This window comes from Schistocerca gregaria, chromosome 1 (genome assembly GCF_023897955.1).
Source record: "Schistocerca gregaria isolate iqSchGreg1 chromosome 1, iqSchGreg1.2, whole genome shotgun sequence".
In the NCBI taxonomy this organism is placed as follows: Eukaryota; Metazoa; Arthropoda; class Insecta; order Orthoptera; family Acrididae; genus Schistocerca; species Schistocerca gregaria.
Window position 1 is genome coordinate 1,191,826,432 of NC_064920.1, and position 20,097 is coordinate 1,191,846,528.

Sequence of the window (20,097 nt, forward strand, 5' to 3'; positions counted from 1 at the left end):
TTAGGATGGTCTCGTTCTCTTTAATAGTAAGAATACCTACCCCATTGGTTACTTTTCCTGTCTGCCTTCTAACAACATTCCATACTGATTTTATTTTATTGCTGGAGTTTTAATTTCTTCTCTAATATACATATTTCTTGATTTCCTTACATCTTTTCTCAGTGTGTTATAATTATTTTATAATGTAAAACTACTTCTGAATTTTTACTAGTTCTTGCTGTCTCACACAGTTTTCTTTTCCTTTCTGAAGGCACTTTAATATATGTAGTAATCCAAGGTTTCTTTGAAAAGTGTTTGGTGTTACATTTAGTAATTTTCTTTTGAAAACAATGTTCAAAAAGGGATATAAATTTGTAAAGAAATATGTTGCAATTATCTTTGGCATTTGGCCCATTATATACATCTCCCCAATTAACATTTCTTAAGCTTTCTCTGAAGGGCTCTATAGATACTGGGTTGAGCGCCCTCACACTTTTACTTAATCGTTTCTGAACTGTACAGCCTGTTAGGTTTTGTAAGTTAATCAGTTGTACATTATGGTCCGACAATCCATTTACCACAGGGAAAGCATGTGTTTGTTTTACAACCTCATTCTGTACAAATACATTATCTATTAGCATGCTACTATCTTGAGCTATATGTGTAGGGAAACTGATCACTGATTCTAAGTTATATGCTGTGAAAAACACTTCTACTTCACTTTTCCTATCAGACTTACTTAGAAAATTTACATTGAAATCACTACAGATTAATAACTTCTTCTTTTTGTCTGACAAACAGCGTAATAGGGAGTCAAACTTTTTATGAACTGCTCCCGATCTCCTAATGGGGACCTGTACACTGTTGCTAATATCAATACTACATTATCTAGGCGAAGTTCACATGCACAAACCTCAAAGTGCTGATCAACACAAAATTTGCTTACTTCTACAGCTTTGCATTTATACAGTTTATGAAAATGACAACTCCTTAATCCACCCTAGATCTACAATTGTAAGATGCTAAATTATACCCACTTATACTTACACTATACATGCCCACAGTTACATGGTGTTCAGACAGAGAGAGTATATCAATCTAATTCTTATTTTTGAGATCATCTAAACACATTAATAGCTCATTTACTTTATTTTTTATTCCCCTGGTATTTCGATGAAGTAAGTTGATACTGCCCTTAGCTTCACCCCTATTTACTGTACATAAAGTTTCGTTTATTCTGTTTATCTTGATTGTCATCTGTCTGGACTTTGGTTTTAACCTAAAAAACCTGCCTGCCTGAACCCTTTAACCACAGGGATCACCCCTTGTGTGACTGTGGACCCTCTTACAGTTTCTGCTGAAAGAGAAGCTAACTTATTTTCCCCCATCCCATTCAGGTGCAGGCCATGTGTAGTGTATCCCCACCTACCAACAGCATTTACTGGAACAAAACTTATGTGCATGCACTGTGGTAGTCAGTAGCACTGTCAATTGCTGTAGCATTCAAAGAGAATTGTAAACAACTATGCTACTGAGCGATCTATAATAGATTCCAGAGCACAGAGATAAAGATACAGAGAAGGATGGATTTTGAAATATAATTAGGCAAAGATTAATTTCAGAAGTAAAAATTACCTGGTACAGTTGTTGCTGCACTGCTTGCTTCCACATAATTATGATGTATTTAAATAATGGAAGGTTTTAATAAAATTTTTCGTTGTTGGTTTAAGTGAGGAAATTTCATAAGACATGATTAAATAATGTTACCTGTTGAGACGGCTGGCCATCAGAGGTTATAGATTTTATCACCCATTCGAGATTTTTAGTAATTTATCATTTGGCAGAGTAAAATTTGTTGTAAAAGATAAATTTTGTAAAGATGATTGTAATAGTCAAACAATGAGCTTCTGTTTTCGTAATAGAGTTTTTCAAAGGTCAATTCTCCTTCAGTTGTTTAGCAAGTTTAAATCTTTTCTCCATCTCCTCACGAATGGATGTTATTTTCTGATTATATGCGTCTGTGCTGCACAGAACAGAACACAGTTTCTTAAAAAGTGAAAGGTGATTTGTTTAGAATAGTAGCATGTCCTTACACCAGACTGTGTAAAGCTTCTTCTTTCCTATTGAGCACACTTGCTTGCTGCTGAATTGCATCTTTTAAATTCATTGCGACGAGCAGTACCACATTTGCGCTTCCACAGGTAGGACTAAGCTGTATGAAATTTATTAGGGTCAATTTTAAATTAAAGTCAGGTTACAGTTAGGTCATTCTGAGTGAGCTTTCGTTTTCAAAATTAATTATCGGTTCAGTTTAGATAAAGTTCATTTCAGATTTCATTTCATATTCTGATAGTCTTATTCACAGTGCAGTGTGTATCATTTAGTGTTTGGGAGTCTGTTTAGCCGGATTGCATACATAAAATGATGGGGAATTTTTATAGAAATATTTTGGTTATTGATTCTCTAAGAATTTGTTTTATAATTTTACGTAGCATTTTTATTCTGTTAGCTTTGTGTTTTGTAACTACAAGTCATGTACTGTGACGACATTCATTGTAAGATTGCTCACAGTAATGCACAATACAGCGTTTTTTATTTTGTTTGTAGTTCTGGCTTTATAATTAATTTTGTTGACTTAATTAAAATACAGTATTACGGTTTCAACTTTAGCGATTGATTTATGAGATAACGTTTCTGTAACTACACCACTTGCATTGTTCAGGATTACAACACAGATACAGGAGTTATAAAGAATAGTGGTTTACTTTACACCAGTTTCAGTTCACAAGACTGCACACAGAAAAGTTATAAAGCCATCCCCTATTACAACCGCATGATGAAGAAAATTACTCCGCGCGGGGTAGCCACACGGTCTTGGACGCGTTGCCACGGTTCACGCGGCTCCCCCTATCGGAGATTTGAGTCCTCCCTCGGGCGAGGGTGTGTGTGTTGTCCTCAGAGTAAGTTAGTTTAAGTAGTGTGTAAACCGATGACCTCAGCAGTTTAGTCCAAAAAAATAAAATTAAATTAAATTAAGTTAAAAATTACTAGTGATATTCTGTAGCCCTACTCTGAAGCGCTCTACCACTTCAGCTTCTGATCCAGCCTGTCTATACAACCACACCTAATTGCCATTTTTGACCGACCTGTGATGCTTACCTGCACACAGATTAAGTCACGTTCGGAGTCCGTGATAAGCTCTCTTTATACCGAATTCTTTAATGCAATAAATACGTTACCATCATTGGTGACTATTTTGTCCTTACAATTAATATTATAATCTGAACATAGGATTACGTTGCTACTTACATCTGATTTCAATCAACTTTCTGGTACTAATATGTCTGAGCATTTTAACATTCAATTAACGATAATAAGTCTGTGACCTTTCCTTGGATGCTCCGTCAGTTTATCATATTAACCTTTTCTATATTCAGTCTGTGAGGACGAGCATTCTCTGAGATCATTGAGGCTGAAGTAACTACTATTTTGACAGGCAGTTCGTCTCTGATACGAAGGGGCATAATAAACGCTCTCTGCCGCGCGGGGTTCACCGAGCGGTCTAGCGCGGTGCAGTCATGGACTGTGCGGCTGGTCCCGGCGGAGGTTCGAGTCCTACCTCGGGCATGGGTGTGTGTGTTTGTCCTTAGGATAATTTAGGTTAAGTAGTGTGTACGTTTATGGACTGATGACCTTAGCAGTTAAGTCCCATAAGAAAAAAGAAAAAAAAACTCTCTGATACGGAGGGACAGAAGAAAGTTCCATTTCCATGACATCCTAGTGGCCACTTCCTGCGTGTGATGCACACCTGACCGATTACAGGGAACCCTACAATTGTGCACCTGATACATGAGGTCGAGAAACTGGCATCAGATACATTGCAGGGTCATCTGAGCCTCTGGCTTAGACACTGCAGTCTGGTGCAAGCCAGAGGACTGCGATCGACCGTGGGTACGACATAGACAGCTCTGCCTGCGCTCTGTGTGCGGTGCTAGCTGCCTTTCCGAAATCAGCAGTCCGCCAAAAGGAACCGAGGGTGGCCTCAGAACCCAGGTGGCTTATGAGTAACATACCCGACCTCTGCCCTTGTCCATACAGGGTAGGAAAATCGTCCGCTACCCTATCAGGAGAGGCAACCAATGCTGCCTCAGAAGTATTATGAACACTGGGTAGTACCTTGCTCCTGTCAATGGGGCGTGAGCAGCTAGACCCGGAAGCCTGTTCCCTCTCTCGTGTTCCACCTAACGACACGCTAACTCACCACTGTCCGTCGGTCACTCTCGGATGAAGACGGTTTGGTCGGGTGTTGCATCTCAGAAGCTGCAGCAACAACCAGGCCACCAAGACATTCCAATAGCACCAAGGGTGTCGCAGGTCTCGTCACAGACGCCATGTTGTCGCCGCAACTTTGAGCAGCTTCAACTTGGCAAAATGAGCCCATTATGAATGCTCTGGTTTGGTGGGGAGGGTTTCATAATAATTTTACAGGCTCTGCTGAGGAAAATTGGATCCAGGATACAGTCAGTGGCACGACGTTGACGTCCGATCTGTTTCCACATATGTTTCTCTGGAGACAGATCGGGAGGTTAAATGAATTTAAATGTCGATTAGTGATGGAGCTTGTTCTGAAAACTGATTTTCAAACTACTGTCAGTGTGATCAGAAAACTGATTTTCAGATTACCATCAGTGTGCAAGAAAAAATGTCGAACTAAATGCAGGTCTGCATAACAACTTTGGGTTATTTAAACCCTTCTTAATGTTTTGAAAAGCCAGTTCACAGTTTTTATTCCATGCCAAAACAATGTTCTCCTTAAGCAAATCACCTAGACAGGGTACATTTAAACTTTGATCACTTTCAAATTTTCTGTGACAACCACATAATCTGTAAAATGATTTCAGTTGCTACCTATTACATCTAGCAGAAAAGTCTCAGAAACTACTTCTTTACTAATGGCATGTCCTAAAAACTATAGTTCAAGTACTGAAAATTTACATTGCTCTATTTTTAGCGCTATTTCTCCTAGCTTCAGTTTTTTACACACTTTGTCAATAGCCCATTGTGTGAATCTCACCATCGCCCAGTCACTAAAATGTCCTTTGCCTAAGCTGTTAATTTAGGTGTAAATTTCTGCCCAATTACATTATCTAATGCTCTAGTGAACTCTGTCTCAGATTAATTAAACCGAGAACGTTCCTTTTATTTTTATTTAATTTAATTTTTGAGTTACCAGTCTTCTGACTGATTTGATGTGGCCCACACTAACTCCTCAATTGTACCAACCTCTTCATCTCGGAGTAGCACATGCAATCTACAATATCAATAGTTTGCCAGATGTATTCCCATCTCTGATTTCTTCTACAGTTTTTACCCTCTACAGGTCTTTACAGTACCATGGAAGTTAGTCCCTCACATCTAAACAAATGTCCTATCACCTTGTCCCTTCTTCTTGTTAAATTTTTCCATATATTACTTTCCTCTCCAATTCTCCATAGAACCTCCATATTCCTTACCAGAAGGTACCACACAGTATTGATAACATCGTCCACTGCAAAGAAAAGCAGTACAAATTATAGATTCTGGTGTTAAAAAAACCTGATGAAATCCTGCTGTTAATAATATACTTGTCTTGATTGATATGTTTTTCTATTATTGTAAACGTTCATCATTTTCCTCATTGTGATCTGTTTTTACAAAGATTTATTCAGATGTCTGGAATCAGGTAGTAGTGTTTCAACAAAAATTTATTCTAATGTCTGAAGTCCAGTTCTAACATCATGCTTCCATATCTTCTTGAAACATTAATAAGGGGTTGTTATAAGGACCAAACTTCTCTGAATAATGTCACGTTTCCATTTTCTGTAACTCCTTTTCAAGAGCTGCTCGTTTGGCTATGTGTACACTATAAGGGTTTATGAAAAACTGTTTCTGTGGTTTTAACTATTAAGTGCATTAGTATCCTTTAACTCTTCCTGGAATGTTACTAAAAGCAACACTGTATTACCACAGTAAACATTCCACCTGAAGTCTCTGATTGTCCATAAGCCACCTGTTTAAACAATCTTTGTGCCTACAAATATTTAAAATTCCATTTCATCTATATCTTGCCTGATATATCTCTCTCTATAAATCCATCCATTTCTTAAAAGTTTTATGCTATTAATTTTTTCATTACAACTTACATTAGTTTCAGCAAATGTAGTAAAGACACAGTTTTCATTCGGTGCTGTAGTAAAGCTTTTGTCATGCACAGACAAATCCTGCACACACACACTTCCCATCCACTCGCCCCAAAATAAAGTTCTCTGGAAGTCCAGGAATGATTAAGCATCTGTAAGTCAAAGTCACTCTATCAACAATGAAAGCCAATAAAGTTTGGTTTTTACTGTTTTGCTGTGTCTTCCTGTTGCGCCTTTTATTTTAACACCAGTTACAGGGAACTCACTATAATCTGATAATAGAAAATGAGCAAGTGATTGTTAAAAACAATAAACGTTACATAACTGTAGCCTCGTTGGTGTAGAGTGCTTCTTTGGTAGGTTTCTAATTTTATGATCTCGCTTCTGACAAAAATGGATGGGTTGTTACACTCATATATGTACTGTGAAATATAACAATGAAGCAGAAACTACAATTTCACTTGAACTTTTTTAATGCATGTAGCTTCCTTCACTTCGTAACATCAGTCATAAAAGTTTCCATAATTCGAAGAAAACAATTAGAAAAACCAGTGTTCAATACAGCACATCACAACTGATGCATCAGAACTGTGAAATACCACATTTAGAGTCCAACCAACAACGCCATCACATAACTAGTACTAACTCACGACTGCTTGCAGCACACATGGATCAACGAGTTCTGTGATACACAGAGTCGCAGTACTGAGATGTGTGTATACATTGATCTTTACATCCAAAAACCTTGATATAATTTTCTACTTCTTGTTAAACGTTTTCAGAATAATTACAATTTTGTATTTTTAAGTGATAATAAAAAGTGTTATATTAATAGTGCATCACGAGAGTCATTGCTTTCACCTGTGTAGTAACGTAATCTGCAATACTTAACCAAAAACCGGGTGCTTGAGCAGATCCATTTCCAAGCAGCAACAGCCAGTCACGAAGCAGCAGCAGCAGCAACAGCCAGACCCACTGACGTCTGTGATAATGCACCAGTGGTCAACACTGAAGCAACAGCTGCAGCAGCCGCAGATGGTCCTGTCGACATCTGCGACGATGTACCAGCTGCCAACCGCGAAGCACCAGTCACGTCGATAACTGCGATGCAACCTCGGCCACCGACGTCATGTGACATACCGTGGCATGGCGTCACAAGTGTGGTCCATTTTCCATGGGATGGGCAACAGTCCCCGCGCCCTGGCCCAACTGGTGAGCGCCACCACCACCAGAGATCTCTGTGACATCGCTCTGGTTGTAGCACCAGCATCAGCAGAAACACCGCCGCCCACACCATTAATGATCACCAGATGAGTCCTGTAACCTCACTGGACCACCCAGTGATCGCTGGCGCATTTGTGGACAGAGTCTCACTTGCCTGAATCAATAATAATGTGAATGCAGGCCACCGAAATACTACCACTTTCGTCAACGTATGTGAAGCTGTTTTGGGAAGAGCTCCCTGGATATGTCAACGCCCGTGGTATCTCACCATCAGTGGAATTCGACTCTACTGTAAACTGGCGCAACCCTCCCCTGATGGAGGACTGTGGCGACGAGGAGACAAGGATCACCCAAATTTGTGTGAGAACTGATGTGATATCGTGGGGCGTGTCGATCACTGAGTGGTTCGAAACTTTTACCAAGAGCTTCATACCGGGCCATTTTTCTGAGATGCAGGAAAGAGCGGCTGGCAAGGCGCTCAGTCGTGTACTTCACCTTGATGTTTATTCACATATCTCTGATCCACTTAATAGGGGGTTCAATTACATCCCTCTTCCGAAAGATATTGGTGCTAAACGTGCAAGAATTAATGTCCAGAATATCGCTTCTGGTTAGCGATAGAAGTTATACTAGTCATGCAATGCGATACGAAAAGATGCCATACATCTCATGTCTGCAGGCATTGTAGTTTCCAAGGCACCTTATTCCCCATAAAATTTCAGGACATACCAGAATTCAAGACGCATAACCCAGATTCCTCGATTCAAGTCTACATACTGTGACCTGATGAGCCAGAAGATGAAGACGGCCATGAGCACACTGTGCAAAACAAAGAAGTCAAACATTTGGTAATTTGATCCCACTGCTTTACCAAAGTAGCTGGTAAACATCCGAAGTAAGTAGACTTGTTGCTAGTCTCCAAGGGCAATGAACAATACTATATGTATCAAAAACATGTCCCATCTACTTTCCTCCTAAACGTCAAACCATAACAGGGCGTCGTATTTTTGCTACAGATTTTTCTACGTGGTCTATGAGTAATGTCTTTGATTCATCATCTGCCAACGGCCTTGTCAAACAGGGCGGAGGAGCGAACAGAGGTTCAGGGCACTCTCTTGTCCTAGGAGTGGGGACTGCCCCTAAAGGCGGAAGAATCAGCAATGATCAACGGCATGAGGATGCATAAGGCAATGGAAACCACTGCATTAAAGACACCTAACGCGTATCTACATGACATGCAGCCTGTAACTGAAGAAGTGTCATGATGATCTCTCTGTTGGCAAAAGATTTGGAATAGTCCCCCATTCGGATATCCGGGAAGGGAGTGCCAAGGGGGAGGTTACCATGAGAAAAAGATTGAATAGGATTCGTTATCAATAGGAAGTGTTTTCCTGTGAACAGTTCAGTGACACGGTTGTTCTTATTAGAATCGACAGCAAACCAACACCGACAACGATAGTTCAGGTAAACATGGCGACGTCGTAAGCTGAAGATGAAAAGATAGAGAACGTGTATGAGAATATTGAAAGGGTAATACAGTACATGAAGAGGGATGAAAATCTAATAGTCATCGGGGACTGGAATGCAGTTGTAGGGGAAGTAGAAGAAAAGGCTACAGGATAATATGGGCTTTAGACAAGGAACGAGAGACGAGAAAGACTAATTGAGTTCTGTAACGAGTTTCAATAATCACAAGAGGAGGAGGTATACTTGAAAAAAGACCGGGTGATACGGGAATATTTCAGTTAGATTACATCATGGTCAGACAGAGATTCCGAAATCAGATGGCTCAAATTGCTCTGAGCACTATGGGACTTACCCTCTGTGGTCATCAGTCCCCTAGAACGTAGGACTACTTAAACCGAAAGCACCTAAGGACATCACACACATCTATGCCCGAGGCAGGATTCGAATCTGCGACCGTAGCAGTCGCCTGGTTCCGGACTCAGCGCCTAGAACCGCTAGACCACCGCGGCCGGCCCGAAATCAGATACTGGACTGTAAGGCATACCAAGGAGCAGGTATAAACAAAGATCACAATATGGTAGTGATTAAGAGCAGGCTGAAGTTTAACACATTAGTCAAGAAGAATCAATAGACAAAGAAATCGGATACGGAAGTATTAGGAATGACGAGATACAGTTGAAATTCTCTAAGGGTATAGATACAGCAAAAAGGAATAGCTCAGTAGGCAGTACAGTTGAAGAGGAATGGACATCTCTAAAAAGGGTCATCACAGAAGCTGGGAAAGAAAACATAGGTACAAAGAAGGTAACTGCGAAAAAACCATGGGTAACAGAAGAAATATTTTAATTGATCGATGAAAGGAGGAAGTACAGAAATGTTCCAGGAAACTTAGGAATACAGGGATAAAAGTCACTGAGGAATGAAATGCATAGGAAGTGCAGGGAAGCTAACACGAAATTACTGCAGGAAAAATGTTAAGACAGCGAAAAAGAAATGATTGTCGGGAGGACAGACTCAATATACAGCAAAGTCAAAACAACCTTCGGTGCATTAAAAGCAAGGGGTATAACATTAAGAGAGCAACGGGAATTCCACTGTTAAACGCAGAGGAGAGAGCGGATAGGTGGAAAGAATACTTTGAAAGCCTCTATGAGGGGGAAGATTTGTCTGATGTGATAGAAGAAGAAACAGGAGTCGATTTAGAAGAGATAGGGGACCAAGTATTAGAATCAGAATTTAAAAGAGCTTTGGAGGACTTAAGACCAAATAAGGCAGAAGGGATAGATAACATTCCATCAGAATTTCTAAACTCATTGGGGGAAGTGGCAACAAAACGACTATTCACGTTGGTGTGTAGAATGTATGAATCTGCCGACATACCATCTGACTTTCGGAAAAGCATCATCCACACAATTCCGAAGACAGCAAGAGCTGACAAGTGCGAGAATTATCGCACAATCAGCTTAAGAGGCCATGAATGCAAGTTGCTTCCAAGAATAATATAGGAAAGGTAAAGGCACGTGAGAGGCAATTCTGACGTTGCAGTTAATAATGGAAGCAAGACTAAAGAAAAATGAAGACTCGTTCATAGGATTTGTTGACGTGGAACAATAGCTGCTGGACAGTGTAACATGGTTCAAGATGCTCGAAATTCTGAAAAAGGTAGGGGTAAGCTGTAGGGAGAGACGAGCATATACAATATGTACAACAGCCAAGAGGGAATAAAAAAAATGGACGGCCAAGAACGAAATGCTGGTATTAAAATGGATGTAAGACTAGGATGTAGCCTTTCGCCCCTACTATTCAATCTGTACGTCGAGGAAGGAATAATGGAAATAAAAGAAAGTTTCAGGATGACATCGCTGTCCTGAGTGAAAGTGAAGAAGCATTACATGATGTGCTGAACGGAATGAACAGTCTAATGAGTGCAGTGTATGGATTGAGAGTAAATCGAAGAGAGACGAAGGTAATGAGAAGTAGTAGAAATGAGAACAGCGAGAAACTTAACATCAGGATTGATGATCACGAAGTAGATGAAGCTAAGGAATTCTGCTACCTAGGCAGTAAAATAACCAATGACGGATGGAGCAAGGAAGACGTCAAAAGTAGACTACCAATGGCAAAAGGGCATTCTTGGCCAAGAGAAGTCTACTAATATGAAATATTGGCCTTAATTTGAGGAAGCAATTTCTGAGAATATACGTCTAGAATACAGCATTGTATGGTAGTGAAGCATGGACTGTGGGAAAACCGGAATAGAAGAGAATTGAAGCATTTGAGATGTGGTGTTACAGACGAATGTTGAAAATTAGGTGGACTTCTAAGGTAAGTAATGAGGAGGTTCTGCGCAGAATCGGAGAGGAAAGGAATGTGTGGAAAACACTGCTAAGGAGAAGGGACAGGATGATAGGACATCTGTTAAGACATGAGGAAATGACTTCCATGGCACTAGAGGGAGATCGAAAACTGTAAAGGAATAGAGGATGACAGAGCCTGGAATACATCCAGCAGGTTGGAAGTGCTACTCTGATATGAGGAGGATAGCACAGGAGAGGAATTCGTGGTACCAGTCAGAAGACAGATGACAAAAAAAGTATGAAAGATTATCTTGAAAGTTACTTCGTTATCTGTTCAAACCTGGAAATTACCCGTCTAGAACTGCGTACCGAGGTTTAAGAACACCCACCACCAGGAGTGTTGCCCCTTTATTGGTATGTCGATTTCAGTTGCCTTCTTGTTCCTGTGGCATGTAAGAGTTGGTAATACTCCCTTAGGATTTAAAGGTTGGTTACAGAGCGCATACACAAGCTCTGGAATCTAAGATATTGTTGCCGCGCTTCGCAGCGCACGGATTAACTAGCAGCAGTTTGGAAGCCAGTGTAGGAGCCCACCTGCTGTGGTGCGTACGCGTGTTGGGCGAGGGGTCGTCGCAGAGCTGCCGTACTGCCTTGTCCGCCAGCTGCGACACAGGATTTGGTATTGAGGGTTGATGTTTTTTTTATAATTTGCAGTGCGCTTATTAATTTAAAGAAAATGGTTTGTGTATGTGCGTAGCAGCAGATGATTAATTTGATAATGATAGGAGTTGAATTCTTAAGTGCAACCATTGTTAGGCAAATAGATTAAGTATTGATTTTTCTCATTGATTTCTTTTGTAAAAGTCAGGGAATTGTTTCACTATGTATTTAATTGAGAAGTATTTCAGTCTGTCTCAAGAGTTTGATTCATTTGTAATATTGCTTTAATGCCTCTGGTGGCAGATTTACATATGAAGCGATTGTTCAAAGAGCTTCTAGCGTTTTGTTAATTGAATGAGAAAGAGTCGCTTTGAGAATATAGTTTTTAAAAAAAGGAATTACTTGTTTGGGTTATCATTTATGGAGTTTAGATTTGACCAAACACTTTCTCTTGAATTATATGTAGTTGTAGTAAGCAGCAGCAGCTGCAGCAACAGCAGGAGCCGCCATACAGAACATGCATTGCACTCAGCATGAATAAAAGGTTTTTTTATGTTTTTGTTAAATAATGGAATGCAGGAGATCAAGCAGTGGCAGCAGAAAGACCAAGTAAGTTATCTGTTGTGCACAGGACCAATTCAAGCGATCTGTGTAATAGTAAAGTTAACAAGAGTACAAGCACGAGTTTTTCAGTAGAAAACACGAAATAAGAAGATAGAGCTCGCGACTTTCACATGTTGTGAAAGCGAACCTTCTGCCTCCTATACCATCTTCACAGAACAGCACATACTGTAGGTGCCATGTGTGCCAAGTTGTGTCCACATTTGACTAGTCGAAACAAATTTGAATTTTACATTGGAGATAATCTTGTGTAATGTTTGTTCACTGAGCCCCAAAACCTTCTGTGGGAAGTTGATGTTTGTTGGGACAACGTCCCCATGACCCACTCGGAGGAAAATTACACACTGCACGAGGAGGCAGTTGGCTGTCATATTGTTGGCTGCCACTGGGTAGAGATGCAGACCTCCCCTAGAGACTACTATCATCTAAAGTGAAGGTTCTGCGACCCAGCTCACAATTCATGCAACCTGAAGTGTCAACAGCCATGTCACATAACCGTCTTTCTACACAACTTGAGCATATATTGAAACGTCCCCTTAGAAAAATTGTTCACGACTGTGCTTAAACTGAGACACAATATTTTTTAGCGCAACGCAATCTGACTTCCAAAAATCCCTACGAAAGAATGGCCCTGACTAGCATTAACCTATACGTTTCACAAATCACTTACCTCACAAAAAACTTCGTTACTCAAGCTACTGCAATACAGCGAGCGCTACTACTGCCAGCTAAATAAAATATTCAAACTACAGAAGGCACTAACTACTGATAGGTATAGTTAGCAAATGAAACATTTTAATAGAGAACAAACAATGTATTTACCTTAGTAGTCATAATATATATATCACTTCATGACACCAATTCTTACAAATTTCAAAACTCCGCCATCTCTCTCCCCACGTCCACCACTGCTGGCGGCTCACCTCCAACTGTGCAACGCTACGCGCTGTTAGCATCCAGCTGCCGCTGCCCGACACTACAATGGCGAGTATTACAACAATGCCAACCAGCCACAGACTGCACACGGCACAGCCAGTGATTTTCATACAGAGTGCTACATAGCGGCGGCGTTACCAATAAAAAAAAACTAAACAGCCTACTTACAAGGCCCCCATGTTCCCCACAAAAAAATTTACAAGTTGTTTTGGGCAGTGGCCAATACAGATTTGAAAATTTTTTTCATAATTACAATAACAAAGAAATGAAATGCACACACTTATCGATACAATGTTGGTCAAAAGCTAAAATTTTCTCACAGTCCATACAGACAGTCCTGATTATACATCACAGTAAAATAGTAGTGTTTTTCTCAAAGACTGAGCAATAAAAGAAAATGCACACGGAAGTAGTGGATTTCCATGCAGTCTTGAAGAAGTAGTGTTGTCCTTCGAACGAAAGACAGTGCTGACTCTTGACATGCAGACAGGTAATGGGCCACAACAGAGTCAGTCGACGTTGAAGACTATCGGTAGGTAGGTCATCACAGAGCAGACCCACTGTAGTCCTGGTAGAGATTACGGTATTGGTGGGCCACCAGATGTGCAGACCCATTGCAGTCCTTGTAGAAATAATGGTATTGGTGGGTCATCAAAGGTGTAGACCCACTGTAGTCCTTGTAGAGATGGCCAGCAGCCATCTGTTTGACTGCGCAGGCGCACAATCACCATTGAAGAGTCTTGCAGATAATATAACAAGTCCATAACCACCACTTGTGCACTCAGAAAAATTGTTTTTGAAATGTCCTTCGAACCAGCAATGCTGTTATCCAGTCCCTTACTGAATTATTAACACACGTGAAAACACTATCAGTCCCTACTTCTCACATATTGTCCATATACTATGACCAACAGAAACGTGTGCAGTGAAATGTAATTTACAAGTTACTTAATTTGATGAACTGGTGTCAATTACAATTTTATAACATAAGAATACAATAACAAAGTTACAAAATACATGTTTAAAGAACATAATAGTACAGATAACATTTGCAGTAGTACAGGCTTTACAAAAGAATCGAAATAGCAAATACATCAGTGTTACAAAAATTATGACATAAGTACATACATAAAAGATCAGAGTAACTTTTGAGACATCAACCTCACACATGAGCATTAGAATAAAACAGAATAAATAATGTGTAAACATCTTTACGAAGTAAATAACATGTTATTAATGCAAATTATATTTGAGGATAACAGTATTCCTCATCATAGTGAATGTAGCTTAGTATTATAAGAGAAAAAATTCTATGAAACAGCACCCAGAGACAGGAAGAAAACAAATACACAAGGGTACACAAACACATAGTGGGATAACACAAAGAAAGGACAGGGTTTGTTTTACTGCAGTATTTTGCAAACAAAACTTTCTTTACTTCTCAGAGATCTCCCTTCATTCTTCATTATTTCCAAAAAGTCATATCGAAGCCTGCTTTCTGTATTATGCTCACATCCTCACTCAAAAATAGTTTTTCTCCACTATACACTACTTTTTTGGCCAAACCATTTTCTTATAGCTTCTCAACGCTTTTCTTCCAATTCATCATAGTTAGTTTCTTATATAGTCTACCCCCTCTTAAGCTAACTTAAATCTACTGAGCTCAGATGTTAAACTAATGGACGAGGCAAAGCAGGGGCACAAAACAATTAATACAAACAGCAATGACAAAAAAAATGCAATTAAGCATAGCGAGCAGCAATAAATGTAATAATTTATATCTAAACATGACAAAGCCGAGGCAAAGCAGCGGCACAAAACAATTAATACAAACAGCAATGACAAAAAAAATGCAATTAAGCATAGCGAGCAGCAATAAATGTAATAATTTATATCTAAACATGACAAAGCTGAAACAGAAAAAATATTACAGTAAAAATGTGTAATACCTATGTCACATCTTAACACTAGAGTGATGCATCACTAGAATATACGCTAGCAGATAAGTTACCAAATCGTAAAAAAAATTATTTTTGTAAGTCCTGTGAAGGGAAATGTCTATTTGTGCTCTCTTTTCTAAGGAAGTGCATCATAAAATGATTCTTTACTGGGTCTGTAGACAGAAAGTAGTTATATTAGTACATGTATTAAATTTTAATTTAAACAATGCTGTGTTGCAACAAGAAACTAGATATTAAACAAAATAGGCAAAGCAAGACGTGAAACGTCATTCGCTAGCCATAAGGCATTTCATAATGCAGTAAACAATCTTCCAGCTAGCAAGACAATAGACATGAAATATTTCTCATCATTTCATTTCAGTAAATAACATAAATTAAGAACTCTACAGTGTAATCATGTTTTCAGGTTTGAGGATGTCGTATTTACGATGCTTTCTACAAAGGAATGTCAATAGCGAGGATAATGGCCTCCTTTTTTTTTACCTGTGCCTCTGAAAGGCACAAACTAATGGCTTTCTTTTGTCAGGTGGTTGTCGTGCAGCTGGGTGCCCATGACGCATTACGTGCAGGTGGTCACTTAACTGTCTTATCGAAATACTTACGACACCAGTTTCCGCTACAGTGGCAGTCTCATATAAAAAAATTCACAGGTCAAGAATTTGCGTTACAAATCTGTAGAAATAAAATCATTTAAATTTAATAGTGTTCAAAAATTTTCAACAGCATAGTGATACTTTCACACATATACAAACATTTTATAACTCTTAAAGTACGATTCTCGGTTTCCAACATCCTTTTTCACAAACCAGAGTCCCTAACCACTACTCATTATTCCTTGCTTTATTACACATATACATATTCATAGACACATCTTCAATATTTCACCATAATAAATAAGTAGCATAATCAAATTCCTCATATATCATCAGCTTATTGATCATAAACAAACCTCAGCAGCATAATACACATAGTCATCGTAATAATAACATCATAACACCTCAGTCAACTCTCAAAATCGTCGTAGCTTCCTCCAATAATTTCAAAACCTAAAAAAAATTCTCTGGTCATGTCAAAAGTGTCATCTACCTCAAACGTACTTTAAAAATCATGATCCCATACTAAATACATCATTCAAAGCTCTCATAGCATCACAATGGTTCCGAAAAAGTATGAACAGTTCACAAAGTACAGACAAAATACAATTTCGTAAGTGTGAAGTTATCCAACTGTGTAATTACGTAAACATCTGTCACTGATGTAGTATAATAAATGTTTGTTTCTCTCAGTTAAATGATCAGATAGCTGTGTAATTTATGTGTTAGAGAAATATGGTACCGATGTGTAAAGTTGTATAAGTAAATACCATATTAGCTAGGGCTCCTTGTGCTTGCCAAACACATGGTACACAAAGTAGGCGTGTACCCCCCTAAGGATTAATGTAATTATATCCTCAGGTGTTACAGATTACAGCAATGGAATGAAATGTATCATGGAAAACTTTCTTTCTAATTCAAATATGTTGAAAAATAAATAGTTTAATGCGTGTCCTGTAGCGCTAAATGTGCGTCTTGCTGTAAGACAATCTCTGTGGAAGTGTCGTAGTTGTTGTCCTCCGAAAGCTAAGTTCTGCAGAAGTCAATGTACTTACCTCATGATAAACAAAAGTGAAATGCTTTGCATATAAATATCTTAGTTATTACGCTTATTGCCGTGATGAAAAAAGTACTGTGCTGTAACGTATTGTTGTGCTACGGAAAAGGCTGTCTCATTGTACCTATACCACAAAAGGTACTACTAGAACATGTTTTCCTTTCCAGAAGAATTCAGAAAAACTGTGCAGATATAAAACAGATACACCACAAAAGCAACAATGTAAATCGTGTCAAATATTAGTAGCGTCGTGATATAATCGTGTAGCTATTAGAGAAACCAAATGCTAAGTCATCTTTAATCTCACCGAATGAACTTCAAATAAAGAATGTGTTTTCAACTAAACCAAAATGTTGCATTAAAATCTCATTAGCAGTACTGGTAAATGTTCTAAGTATGTAAGCATTATAGTCGTTACGTAATCGTGCAACTAACAAGCAAGAATGTACACACACAATAACAGTGTGACGTCTGTTCACTATAACAATGGACTCGTAAATACTGTCTAAATAAGTTCTCTAAGTTCTAGACTGGATAGTTAACTTCAAAACATTGTTGCGTGTTAACAGTTTCTCAGTGTGACAAAACATACTACAAATGTGAAGTGAAATGTTTTATGGCAAAGACAAATTTAAAAAGCAGATTATCTCTTAATAAACGGTTTTACATGTAAAATGTGGTGTAAACCTTTACTCTTCCTAGTATGCAGACTGTCAACTGAAAAGCAATTATCATGTGATTACGTCGGTAAGGAACACTGGAATTTTGCTCAAGGTTAGCTTATGTTATTTTTCTCTGAGCCAGCCGGCGCACGCGGCTGCCTGCGGTGCGAGTCATTGTCTGTCTCTTTGTTGGCGCGCGTCGTTATTAGGATTAGGAGACCTAACTTGCTGAGAGGGCCCAGCTCTGTTTGGATCCCGCCAGTTCTGATGAAATTCCGGTCTGTCGTTATGATTATATCGTCTGTCGTCATGTCGGTAGTTCCTGTAGTTTCTTTCTTGTCGGTTAAGTGGTGGAGAATTTCTCCCTGAATTATCATTGCGCGGTGGACCGTTGTGTCTAAAGTTATTCTGTCCCCCTTGATAGTAATTATTTTGGTTCCCATATTGTCTGTTTCTCTGATTGTCTCTGTGATAGTCATTACCGCGGAGAGGCGACCTTTCCCTGTAATTATTACTACTCTGCCAACGGTTGTCATACGTGTGGTGTCTGTTTTGGTCACGATTTACGTTGTACGAATAGCCTTGTCGTGTATTATTTCTGTCATCGCGGAATTGTGACAGGTGTGACCTGTAATTGTTGCGTTCCGCGATTGTCAGTGTCAATTTCCAATTCTTGTAACAGTCCCTGAAAAGCTTCAATGTCGTCTTTGCAACGCCCTGCCAAAATAATATTCCTTAAATGTTCAGGCAATTTCATTATGCAAATGCGGATGAGTTCTGAAGGGCTATATGGGTTTGAAAGATATTGGTTCTTATGCAACATATCTTCAAAATATTTGACAAGACTCGAAAATTCAGATTGTTCAAAGTGTTTCGTCATCATTGTGCTATGTTTTACTCGGTCTTGTGTAGCTTGAGACCAATATGCTGAGAGGAAAGCATGATAAAATTCTCCTTCACTGTGACAATCGTGAATGATCGATCGCATCCTTACGGCTGGTTCATTCTCCAAGTAGCCACACATAAATTCTAATCTGTGTTCTAATGACCAGTTGGGAGGAAAACAATGAGAGAATTGATGAAGCCACGCTTGTGGATGAATGTCGTTGCCAGAATTCTTAAATGTTTTGAATTTACGTGTAGTAATGAACAGCTTATAGTCAAAATCATCATGTCGGCGAGTCGCATGTCGGTCATTGTTACATCGTTTCGGCGGTTGCATCTCAAAATTCGGTGTACCTTGCCAATTTCTTTCATAATTTCCTAAGTGCCCTGTGTTATTATTTTGTGGCTGTTCCGTATTTCTATGGCCCTCTTCCCGTATTGGAGCGCGAGTGTCCTCTGAAATACGTATTTGTTGTATTACCTGTGTCAGCTGATCTTGTACTTCCCGGATTTCTCTTTGGTGTTGCGTACTAATTTGATTCAGACTTTGTTTGAATTTCCTAATTTGTTCGCACTCTTCTGTGTCATTAAAGACTACCGGTTTTGTGTCATTCAAATTATCATCTAACTTCGTAGATAAATTAGTGAACTGATCCGAAAGTTCGGCTACTTTCTCCGATAGTGAACACATTTCCTCAGTGTGTTTTTCTGAACCAAGTTTCAGAGTGTCTATTTGTGTTGAAATCGAATTTACTGTGTCCTTTAAGTTTTCCTGAGTTCTTGCAAGTTGCGTAACTGAATCGGTGGATGCAACTGAGTCTATTTTAGCTTGCAAGGTGTCGTGATTTTCACGAACAACAGTTTGCAATTCTTTTATGGCTGCTTCGTGTCTGTAATGAGTTTTCATGCCGCGAAAAAATAGGTTGAAAATGCTCACAAATTTGTGTTTTTACGTCATTACAGATTTTTTGACATTTCGATTCAATGTTATGTAACTCAGTAGTTAAATCTTCACGTGTTTGTTCAAGTGTGGTGTTTAACTTCCGAAGATTATGTTCCATTGTGTCCAACTGTTGCTGTGTTTGTCTCTGATTTTGTTCCATTGTGTCTAACTTCCGAAGATTTTGTTCCATTGTGTCTAACTTTTGAAGATTATGTTACATTGTGTCTAACTTTTGAAGCTTTTGCTGTGTTTGTCTCTGATTTTGTTCCATTATGTCTAACTTTTGAAGCTTTTGCTGTGTTTGTCTCTGATTTTGTTCCAGTGTGTCTAACTTTTGAAGCTTTTGTCCCATTTGTTGCATTAGTTGTAATAACAGTGCACTGGTGTCTGAAACATGTTCCTCAGTGCTATTCGGCAAAGCATTTGAACCGGCAATATTGGCAGTTTGAAAAACAGAAAATGTGTCTTGACTTATTTGAGAAAACGGTGAGGAAGCAAAACCTGAATCTACAGTATTTTCAAGAATGTGTCCTGTCATTTCGGAATCCTGAGGCGAGCTGTTGCCAACCGATCGATCGATAATGCTTCTCTGTTCACTAATTGTTTCACTGTCTAAACCATTGTTTGGAGCCC